Genomic DNA, 10,680 nt, shown 5'->3' with positions numbered 1-10,680 from the left:
GGTTAAGCTGGGCTGGGCTGTATCACACTGGGCTGGACTGGGTTAAACTTGGCTGGACTGGGTTAAACTGGGCTGGACTGAACTGAGATGGAATGGATTAAACTGGTCTGGATTAGGTTAAACTGGCCTGGGCTGGATTGAACTGAGCTGGACTGTATTGAACTGGGCTGGACAAGGTTAAACTGTGCTAGAGTGAACTGGACTGGGCTGGGCTGGATTAAACTGGGCTGGAGTGGGTTAAACATGGCTGGACAGGGTTAAATTGGGCTGGACTGTGTTAAACAGGGCCGAACTGGATTAAAGTGGGCAGGATGTAACTTAACTGGGCTGGGCTGGATGAAACTGAGCTGGACTGGGTTAAACTGGGCTGGGCTGGGTTAAATTAGGCTGGACTGTGTTAAACTGGCTTTGGCTGGATTAAATTTATCTGGGCTGGATTAAACTGGGCTGGACGTGATTAAATTTAGCTTGACTGGATTAAATTGGGCTGGACTGCATTAAACTGGGCTGGACTGTGTTTAACTGGGCTGGGCTGGGTCAAACTGGGCTGGACTGGGTTAGACTTGGATGGACTGGGTTAAACTGGGCTGGGCTGGGTTAAACTGGGCTGGACAGGGTTAGACTATGCTAGAGTGAACTGAACTGGGCTGGGCTGGATTAAAGTGAGCTGGACTGGGTTAAAGTGTACGGGGCTGGATCAAAATGAGCTGGACTGTGTTTAAAGTGGGCTGGACTGGGTTAAACTGGGCTGGACTGGATTATACTGAGTTGGAGTGTATTAAATATGGCTGGACTGGGTTAAACTGTGCTAGAGTGAACTGAAGTGGGCTGGGCAGGATTAAAGTGAGCTGGACTGGCTTAAACAGGGCTGGGCTGGTTTGAACTGATCTGGACTGGATTAAACTGGGCTGGACTGGGTTAAACTCTGCTGGGCAGTATTAAAGTGAGCTGGACTGGCTTAAACAGGGCTGGGCTGGTTTGAACTGATCTGGAGTGGATTAAACTGGGCTGGACTGGGTTAGACTGTGCTGGGCTGGATCAAACTGGGCTGGACTGGTTTAAAGTTGGCTGGACTGTGTTAAACTGGGTTTCGAAGGATTCAACTGATCTGGAGTGGATTAAACTAGGCTGGACAGGGTTAAACTGGGCTGGGCTGTATCAGACTGGGCTGGACTGGGTTAAACTGGTCTGGATTGGGTTAAACTGGCCTGGGCTCGATTGAACTGGGCTGGACATGGTTAAACTGTGCTAGAGTGAACTGAACTGGGCTGGGCTGGATCTAACAGAGCAGGACTGGATTAAAACGGGCTAGTCAGGGTTTAATTGCGCTGGACTGTATTACAGTTGGTTGGACTGGGTTAAATTGAGCCGGACTGGATTAAACTGGCCTGGACTGTGTTAAACTGTGCTGGAGTGAAGTAAACTGGGCTGGGCTGGATAGAACTGACCTGGACTGGATTAAACTGGGCTGGACAGGGTTATACTGTGCTAAAGTGAAGTGAACTGGGCTGGGCTGGATCAAACTGAGATGGAATGAGTTAAACTGGTCTGGACTGGGTTAAACTGGGCTAGGCTGGATCCAAGAGAGCTGGACTGGGTTTAAACTGGGCTCGACTGTTTTAAACTGGGCTGGGCCGGATCAAACTGAGCTGGACTAGGTTAAACTTGGCTGGGTATGATTAAAGTGGGCTGGACTAAATTCAGCTGAGCTGGACTGTGTTTAAACTGAGCTGGAGTGTATTAAGTATGGCTGAACTGGGTTAAACTGGGCTGGGCTGTATGAAACTAGGCTTGACTGGATTAAACTCGGCAGGACCGGGTTAAACTCGGCTGCCCTGGATTTAAATGAGCTGAACTGGATGAAACTAGTCTGGACTGTTTTAAACTTGGCTGGGCTGGATCAAACTGAGCTGGACTAGGTTAAACTGGGCTGGGCTTGATTACAGTGTGCTGGACTGGTTTAAACTTGGCTAGGCTGGATTGAACTGAGCTGGAGTGGATTAAACTGGACTGGACAGGGTTAAACTGTGCTAGAGTGAACTGAACTGGGCTGGGCTGGATCTAACTGAGCTGGACTGGATTAAACCAGGCTGGACAGGATGAAATTGGGCTGGACTGAGTTGAAGTGGTCTGGACTGGGTTAAAGTGAGCTGGACTGGGGTAAATTGATATGGACTGGAATAAACTGAGCTGGACTGGGTTAAATTGAACTGGACAAGATTAAACTGAGCTGGGCTGAATCAAACTGAGCTGGGCTGGGTTAAACTGGGCTGGGCTGGATCCACCGGACCTGGACTGGGTTAAACTGGGCTGGACTGGGTTTGAGTGGGCTGGACAGGGTTAAATATAGCAGAACTGCATGAAACAGGGCTGGACAGGGTTATGGTTAGGGTTTATAGTTTTAGGGTTAGATTTATGGGTTAGGGTTCGGGTTAGCGTTAGGGTTAGAGTTAGAGCTAATATTAGGGTTAGGCTTTAGGATTAGGGCTTAGTGTTAGTGTTAGGTTTAAGAGTTAGGTTTAAGTTTAGGGTTAGGGTTAGAATTAGGGTTAGGGTTATTGTTAGTGTTAAGTGTTAGGATTACGCGTTAGGGTTAGGGTTAGGAGTTAGGTTTAGGGTTAGGGTTAGGGTTTAGTGTTAGGGTTACACGTTGGGGTTAGAGCTAATGGTAGGTTTATTCTTTAGTATTAAATTTTAGAGTTAGGGTTAGATTTAAGTATTAGGTGTTAGGGTGAGAGGGTTGGGATATAGGGTTAGGGTTAGTGTTAGGTTTAATATTTAGGTTTAAGTTTAGGGTTAGGGATAGGAGTAGTTTGAGGGGTTGTGTTATTGTTAGGGTTAAGTGTTAGGGTTAAGCATTAGGTTTTGCGTTAGCATTGGGGTTAGTGTATGGAGTTAGGTTTAGGGCTATGGGTTAGGCTTATGATTTAGGATTGGGGTTAGCGTTGTGGTTAGGGTTAAGTTTTAGGGTTAGGGTTACCTGTTAGGGTTAGCGTTAGGGTTAGGGTTAGGAGTTAGGCTTAGGGTTAAGTGTTAGGGTTAGGGTTACGGGTTAGGGTTAGGAGTTAGGATTAGGGTTAGGGTTATGGTTAGGGTTAAGTGTTAGGGTTAGGGTTACGTGTTAGGGTTAGCGTTAGGGTTAGGGTTAGGAGTTAGGCTTAGGGTTAAGTGTTAGGGTTAGGGTTACGGGTTAGGGTTAGGAGTTAGGATTAGGGTTAGGGTTATGGTTAGGGTTAAGTGTTAGGGTTAGGGTTACGTGTTAGGGTTAGCGTTAGGGTTAGGGTTAGGAGTTAGGCTTAGGGTTAAGTGTTAGGGTTAGGGTTACGGGTTAGGGTTAGGAGTTAGGATTAGGGTTAGGGTTATGGTTAGGGTTAAGTCTTAGGGTTAGGGTTACGTGTTAGGGTTAGCGTTAGGGTTAGGGTTAGGAGTTAGGCTTAGGGTTAAGTGTTAGGGTTAGGGTTACGGGTTAGGGTTAGGAGTTAGGATTAGGGTTAGGGTTATGGTTAGGGTTAAGTGTTAGGGTTAGGGTTACGTGTTAGGGTTAGCGTTAGGGTTAGGGTTAGGAGTTAGGCTTAGGGTTAAGTGTTAGGGTTAGGGTTACGGGTTAGGGTTAGGAGTTAGGATTAGGGTTAGGGTTATGGTTAGGGTTAAGTGTTAGGGTTAGGGTTACGTGTTAGGGTTAGCGTTAGGGTTAGGGTTAGGAGTTAGGCTTAGGGTTAAGTGTTAGGGTTAGGGTTACGGGTTAGGGTTAGGAGTTAGGATTAGGGTTAGGGTTATGGTTAGGGTTAAGTGTTAGGGTTAGGGTTACGTGTTAGGGTTAGCGTTAGGGTTAGGGTTAGGAGTTAGGCTTAGGGTTAAGTGTTAGGGTTAGGGTTACGGGTTAGGGTTAGGAGTTAGGATTAGGGTTAGGGTTATGGTTAGGGTTAAGTGTTAGGGTTAGGGTTACGTGTTAGGGTTAGCGTTAGGGTTAGGGTTAGGAGTTAGGCTTAGGGTTAAGTGTTAGGGTTAGGGTTACGGGTTAGGAGTTAGGATTAGGGTTAGGGTTATGGTTAGGGTTAAGGGTTATGGTTAGGGTTAAGTGTTAGGGTTAGGGTTACGTGTTAGGGTTAGCGTTAGGGTTAGGGTTAGGAGTTAGGCTTAGGGTTAAGTGTTAGGGTTAGGGTTACGGGTTAGGGTTAGGAGTTAGGATTAGGGTTAGGGTTATGGTTAGGGTTAAGTGTTAGGGTTAGGGTTACGTGTTAGGGTTAGCGTTAGGGTTAGGGTTAGGAGTTAGGCTTAGGGTTAAGTGTTAGGGTTAGGGTTACGGGTTAGGGTTAGGAGTTAGGATTAGGGTTAGGGTTATGGTTAGGGTTAAGTCTTAGGGTTAGGGTTACGTGTTAGGGTTAGCGTTAGGGTTAGGGTTAGGAGTTAGGCTTAGGGTTAAGTGTTAGGGTTAGGGTTACGGGTTAGGGTTAGGAGTTAGGATTAGGGTTAGGGTTATGGTTAGGGTTAAGTGTTAGGGTTAGGGTTACGTGTTAGGGTTAGCGTTAGGGTTAGGGTTAGGAGTTAGGCTTAGGGTTAAGTGTTAGGGTTAGGGTTACGGGTTAGGGTTAGGAGTTAGGATTAGGGTTAGGGTTATGGTTAGGGTTAAGTCTTAGGGTTAGGGTTACGTGTTAGGGTTAGCGTTAGGGTTAGGGTTAGGAGTTAGGCTTAGGGTTAAGTGTTAGGGTTAGGGTTACGGGTTAGGGTTAGGAGTTAGGATTAGGGTTAGGGTTATGGTTAGGGTTAAGTGTTAGGGTTAGGGTTACGTGTTAGGGTTAGCGTTAGGGTTAGGGTTAGGAGTTAGGCTTAGGGTTAAGTGTTAGGGTTAGGGTTACGGGTTAGGGTTAGGAGTTAGGATTAGGGTTAGGGTTATGGTTAGGGTTAAGTGTTAGGGTTAGGGTTACGTGTTAGGGTTAGCGTTAGGGTTAGGGTTAGGAGTTAGGCTTAGGGTTAAGTGTTAGGGTTAGGGTTACGGGTTAGGGTTAGGAGTTAGGATTAGGGTTAGGGTTATGGTTAGGGTTAAGTCTTAGGGTTAGGGTTACGTGTTAGGGTTAGCGTTAGGGTTAGGGTTAGGAGTTAGGCTTAGGGTTAAGTGTTAGGGTTAGGGTTACGGGTTAGGGTTAGGAGTTAGGATTAGGGTTAGGGTTATGGTTAGGGTTAAGTGTTAGGGTTAGGGTTACGTGTTAGGGTTAGCGTTAGGGTTAGGGTTAGGAGTTAGGCTTAGGGTTAAGTGTTAGGGTTAGGGTTACGGGTTAGGGATAGGAGTTAGGATTAGGGTTAGGGTTATGGTTAGGGTTAAGTGTTAGGGTTAGGGTTACGTGTTAGGGTTAGCGTTAGGGTTAGGGTTAGGAGTTAGGCTTAGGGTTAAGTGTTAGGGTTAGGGTTACGGGTTAGGGTTAGGAGTTAGGATTAGGGTTAGGGTTATGGTTAGGGTTAAGTCTTAGGGTTAGGGTTACGTGTTAGGGTTAGCGTTAGGGTTAGGGTTAGGAGTTAGGCTTAGGGTTAAGTGTTAGGGTTAGGGTTACGGGTTAGGGTTAGGAGTTAGGATTAGGGTTAGGGTTATGGTTAGGGTTAAGTCTTAGGGTTAGGGTTACGTGTTAGGGTTAGCGTTAGGGTTAGGGTTAGGAGTTAGGCTTAGGGTTAAGTGTTAGGGTTAGGGTTACGGATTAGGGTTAGGAGTTAGGATTAGGGTTAGGGTTATGGTTAGGGTTAAGTCTTAGGGTTAGGGTTACGTGTTAGGGTTAGCGTTAGGGTTAGGGTTAGGAGTTAGGCTTAGGGTTAAGTGTTAGGGTTAGGGTTACGGGTTAGGGTTAGGAGTTAGGATTAGGGTTAGGGTTATGGTTAGGGTTAAGTCTTAGGGTTAGGGTTACGTGTTAGGGTTAGCGTTAGGGTTAGGGTTAGGAGTTAGGCTTAGGGTTAAGTGTTAGGGTTAGGGTTACGGGTTAGGGTTAGGAGTTAGGATTAGGGTTAGGGTTATGGTTAGGGTTAAGTGTTAGGGTTAGGGTTACGTGTTAGGGTTAGCGTTAGGGTTAGGGTTAGGAGTTAGGCTTAGGGTTAAGTGTTAGGGTTAGGGTTACGGGTTAGGGTTAGGAGTTAGGATTAGGGTTAGGGTTATGGTTAGGGTTAAGTGTTAGGGTTAGGGTTACGTGTTAGGGTTAGCGTTAGGGTTAGGGTTAGGAGTTAGGCTTAGGGTTAAGTGTTAGGGTTAGGGTTACGGGTTAGGGTTAGGAGTTAGGATTAGGGTTAGGGTTATGGTTAGGGTTAAGTGTTAGGGTTAGGGTTACGTGTTAGGGTTAGCGTTAGGGTTAGGGTTAGGAGTTAGGCTTAGGGTTAAGTGTTAGGGTTAGGGTTACGGGTTAGGGTTAGGAGTTAGGATTAGGGTTAGGGTTATGGTTAGGGTTAAGTCTTAGGGTTAGGGTTACGTGTTAGGGTTAGCGTTAGGGTTAGGGTTAGGAGTTAGGCTTAGGGTTAAGTGTTAGGGTTAGGGTTACGGGTTAGGGTTAGGAGTTAGGATTAGGGTTAGGGTTATGGTTAGGGTTAAGTGTTAGGGTTAGGGTTACGTGTTAGGGTTAGCGTTAGGGTTAGGGTTAGGAGTTAGGCTTAGGGTTAAGTGTTAGGGTTAGGGTTACGGGTTAGGGTTAGGAGTTAGGATTAGGGTTAGGGTTATGGTTAGGGTTAAGTCTTAGGGTTAGGGTTACGTGTTAGGGTTAGCGTTAGGGTTAGGGTTAGGAGTTAGGCTTAGGGTTAAGTGTTAGGGTTAGGGTTACGGGTTAGGGTTAGGAGTTAGGATTAGGGTTAGGGTTATGGTTAGGGTTAAGTGTTAGGGTTAGGGTTACGTGTTAGGGTTAGCGTTAGGGTTAGGGTTAGGAGTTAGGCTTAGGGTTAAGTGTTAGGGTTAGGGTTACGGGTTAGGGTTAGGAGTTAGGATTAGGGTTAGGGTTATGGTTAGGGTTAAGTCTTAGGGTTAGGGTTACGTGTTAGGGTTAGCGTTAGGGTTAGGGTTAGGAGTTAGGCTTAGGGTTAAGTGTTAGGGTTAGGGTTACGGGTTAGGGTTAGGAGTTAGGATTAGGGTTAGGGTTATGGTTAGGGTTAAGTGTTAGGGTTAGGGTTACGTGTTAGGGTTAGCGTTAGGGTTAGGGTTAGGAGTTAGGCTTAGGGTTAAGTGTTAGGGTTAGGGTTACGGGTTAGGGTTAGGAGTTAGGATTAGGGTTAGGGTTATGGTTAGGGTTAAGTGTTAGGGTTAGGGTTACGTGTTAGGGTTAGCGTTAGGGTTAGGGTTAGGAGTTAGGCTTAGGGTTAAGTGTTAGGGTTAGGGTTACGGGTTAGGGTTAGGAGTTAGGATTAGGGTTAGGGTTATGGTTAGGGTTAAGTCTTAGGGTTAGGGTTACGTGTTAGGGTTAGCGTTAGGGTTAGGGTTAGGAGTTAGGCTTAGGGTTAAGTGTTAGGGTTAGGGTTACGGGTTAGGGTTAGGAGTTAGGATTAGGGTTAGGGTTATGGTTAGGGTTAAGTGTTAGGGTTAGGGTTACGTGTTAGGGTTAGCGTTAGGGTTAGGGTTAGGAGTTAGGCTTAGGGTTAAGTGTTAGGGTTAGGGTTACGGGTTAGGGTTAGGAGTTAGGATTAGGGTTAGGGTTATGGTTAGGGTTAAGTGTTAGGGTTAGGGTTACGTGTTAGGGTTAGCGTTAGGGTTAGGGTTAGGAGTTAGGCTTAGGGTTAAGTGTTAGGGTTAGGGTTACGGGTTAGGGTTAGGAGTTAGGATTAGGGTTAGGGTTATGGTTAGGGTTAAGTGTTAGGGTTAGGGTTACGTGTTAGGGTTAGCGTTAGGGTTAGGGTTAGGAGTTAGGCTTAGGGTTAAGTGTTAGGGTTAGGGTTACGGGTTAGGGTTAGGAGTTAGGATTAGGGTTAGGGTTATGGTTAGGGTTAAGTGTTAGGGTTAGGGTTACGTGTTAGGGTTAGCGTTAGGGTTAGGGTTAGGAGTTAGGCTTAGGGTTAAGTGTTAGGGTTAGGGTTAGGAGTTAGGATTAGGGTTAGGGTTATGGTTAGGGTTAAGTGTTAGGGTTAGGGTTACGTGTTAGGGTTAGCGTTAGGGTTAGGGTTAGGAGTTAGGCTTAGGGTTAAGTGTTAGGGTTAGGGTTACGGGTTAGGGTTAGGAGTTAGGATTAGGGTTAGGGTTATGGTTAGGGTTAAGTCTTAGGGTTAGGGTTACGTGTTAGGGTTAGCGTTAGGGTTAGGGTTAGGAGTTAGGCTTAGGGTTAAGTGTTAGGGTTAGGGTTACGGGTTAGGGTTAGGAGTTAGGATTAGGGTTAGGGTTATGGTTAGGGTTAAGTGTTAGGGTTAGGGTTACGTGTTAGGGTTAGCGTTAGGGTTAGGGTTAGGAGTTAGGCTTAGGGTTAAGTGTTAGGGTTAGGGTTACGGGTTAGGGTTAGGAGTTAGGATTAGGGTTAGGGTTATGGTTAGGGTTAAGTGTTAGGGTTAGGGTTACGTGTTAGGGTTAGCGTTAGGGTTAGGGTTAGGAGTTAGGCTTAGGGTTAAGTGTTAGGGTTAGGGTTACGGGTTAGGGTTAGGAGTTAGGGTTAGGGTTAGGGTTAGGGTTAGGGTTAGGGGTTAGGGTTAGGGTTAGGGTTAGGGTTAGGGGTTAGGGTTAGGGTTAGGGTTAGGGTTAGGGTTAGGGTTAAGTCTTAGGGTTAGGGTTACGTGTTAGGGTTAGCGTTAGGGTTAGGGTTAGGAGTTAGGCTTAGGGTTAAGTGTTAGGGTTAGGGTTACGGGTTAGGGTTAGGAGTTAGGATTAGGGTTAGGGTTATGGTTAGGGTTAAGTGTTAGGGTTAGGGTTACGTGTTAGGGTTAGCGTTAGGGTTAGGGTTAGGAGTTAGGCTTAGGGTTAAGTGTTAGGGTTAGGGTTACGGGTTAGGGTTAGGAGTTAGGATTAGGGTTAGGGTTATGGTTAGGGTTAAGTGTTAGGGTTAGGGTTACGTGTTAGGGTTAGCGTTAGGGTTAGGGTTAGGAGTTAGGCTTAGGGTTAAGTGTTAGGGTTAGGGTTACGGGTTAGGGTTAGGAGTTAGGATTAGGGTTAGGGTTATGGTTAGGGTTAAGTCTTAGGGTTAGGGTTACGTGTTAGGGTTAGCGTTAGGGTTAGGGTTAGGAGTTAGGCTTAGGGTTAAGTGTTAGGGTTAGGGTTACGGGTTAGGGTTAGGAGTTAGGATTAGGGTTAGGGTTATGGTTAGGGTTAAGTGTTAGGGTTAGGGTTACGTGTTAGGGTTAGCGTTAGGGTTAGGGTTAGGAGTTAGGCTTAGGGTTAAGTGTTAGGGTTAGGGTTACGGGTTAGGGTTAGGAGTTAGGATTAGGGTTAGGGTTATGGTTAGGGTTAAGTGTTAGGGTTAGGGTTACGTGTTAGGGTTAGCGTTAGGGTTAGGGTTAGGAGTTAGGCTTAGGGTTAAGTGTTAGGGTTAGGGTTACGGGTTAGGGTTAGGAGTTAGGATTAGGGTTAGGGTTAGGGTTGCTTAGGGTTAGGGTTAGGGTTGCGTGGGGTTAGCTTGGGTTAGGGTTAGGGTTAGTGTTAGGGGTTAGGGTTAGGGTTAGGATTAGGGTTAGGGTTATGGTTAGGGTTAAGTGTTAGGGTTAGGGTTACGTGTTAGGGTTAGCGTTAGGGTTAGGGTTAGGAGTTAGGCTTAGGGTTAAGTGTTAGGGTTAGGGTTACGGGTTAGGGTTAGGAGTTAGGATTAGGGTTAGGGTTATGGTTAGGGTTAAGTGTTAGGGTTAGGGTTACGTGTTAGGGTTAGCGTTAGGGTTAGGGTTAGGAGTTAGGCTTAGGGTTAAGTGTTAGGGTTAGGGTTACGGGTTAGGGTTAGGAGTTAGGATTAGGGTTAGGGTTATGGTTAGGGTTAAGTGTTAGGGTTAGGGTTACGTGTTAGGGTTAGCGTTAGGGTTAGGGTTAGGAGTTAGGCTTAGGGTTAAGTGTTAGGGTTAGGGTTACGGGTTAGGGTTAGGAGTTAGGATTAGGGTTAGGGTTATGGTTAGGGTTAAGTGTTAGGGTTAGGGTTACGTGTTAGGGTTAGCGTTAGGGTTAGGGTTAGGAGTTAGGCTTAGGGTTAAGTGTTAGGGTTAGGGTTACGGGTTAGGGTTAGGAGTTAGGATTAGGGTTAGGGTTATGGTTAGGGTTAAGTGTTAGGGTTAGGGTTACGTGTTAGGGTTAGCGTTAGGGTTAGGGTTAGGAGTTAGGCTTAGGGTTAAGTGTTAGGGTTAGGGTTACGGGTTAGGGTTAGGAGTTAGGATTAGGGTTAGGGTTATGGTTAGGGTTAAGTGTTAGGGTTAGGGTTACGTGTTAGGGTTAGCGTTAGGGTTAGGGTTAGGAGTTAGGCTTAGGGTTAAGTGTTAGGGTTAGGGTTACGGGTTAGGGTTAGGAGTTAGGATTAGGGTTAGGGTTATGGTTAGGGTTAAGTGTTAGGGTTAGGGTTACGTGTTAGGGTTAGCGTTAGGGTTAGGGTTAGGAGTTAGGCTTAGGGTTAAGTGTTAGGGTTAGGGTTACGGGTTAGGGTTAGGAGTTAGGATTAGGGTTAGGGTTATGGTTAGGGTTAAGTCTTAGGGTTAGGGTTACGTGTTAGGGTTAGCGTTAGGGTTAGGGTTAGGAGTTAGGCTTAGGGTTAAGTGTTAGGGTTAGGGTTACGA

This window comes from Pezoporus flaviventris, unplaced genomic scaffold (assembly GCF_033815535.1).
Source record: "Pezoporus flaviventris isolate CSIRO_AGI_PZ_B2104156 unplaced genomic scaffold, CSIRO_AGI_Pfla_v1 ptg000299l, whole genome shotgun sequence".
Taxonomy (NCBI): Eukaryota; Metazoa; Chordata; class Aves; order Psittaciformes; family Psittacidae; genus Pezoporus; species Pezoporus flaviventris.
This window is presented reverse-complemented; position numbering follows the sequence as displayed.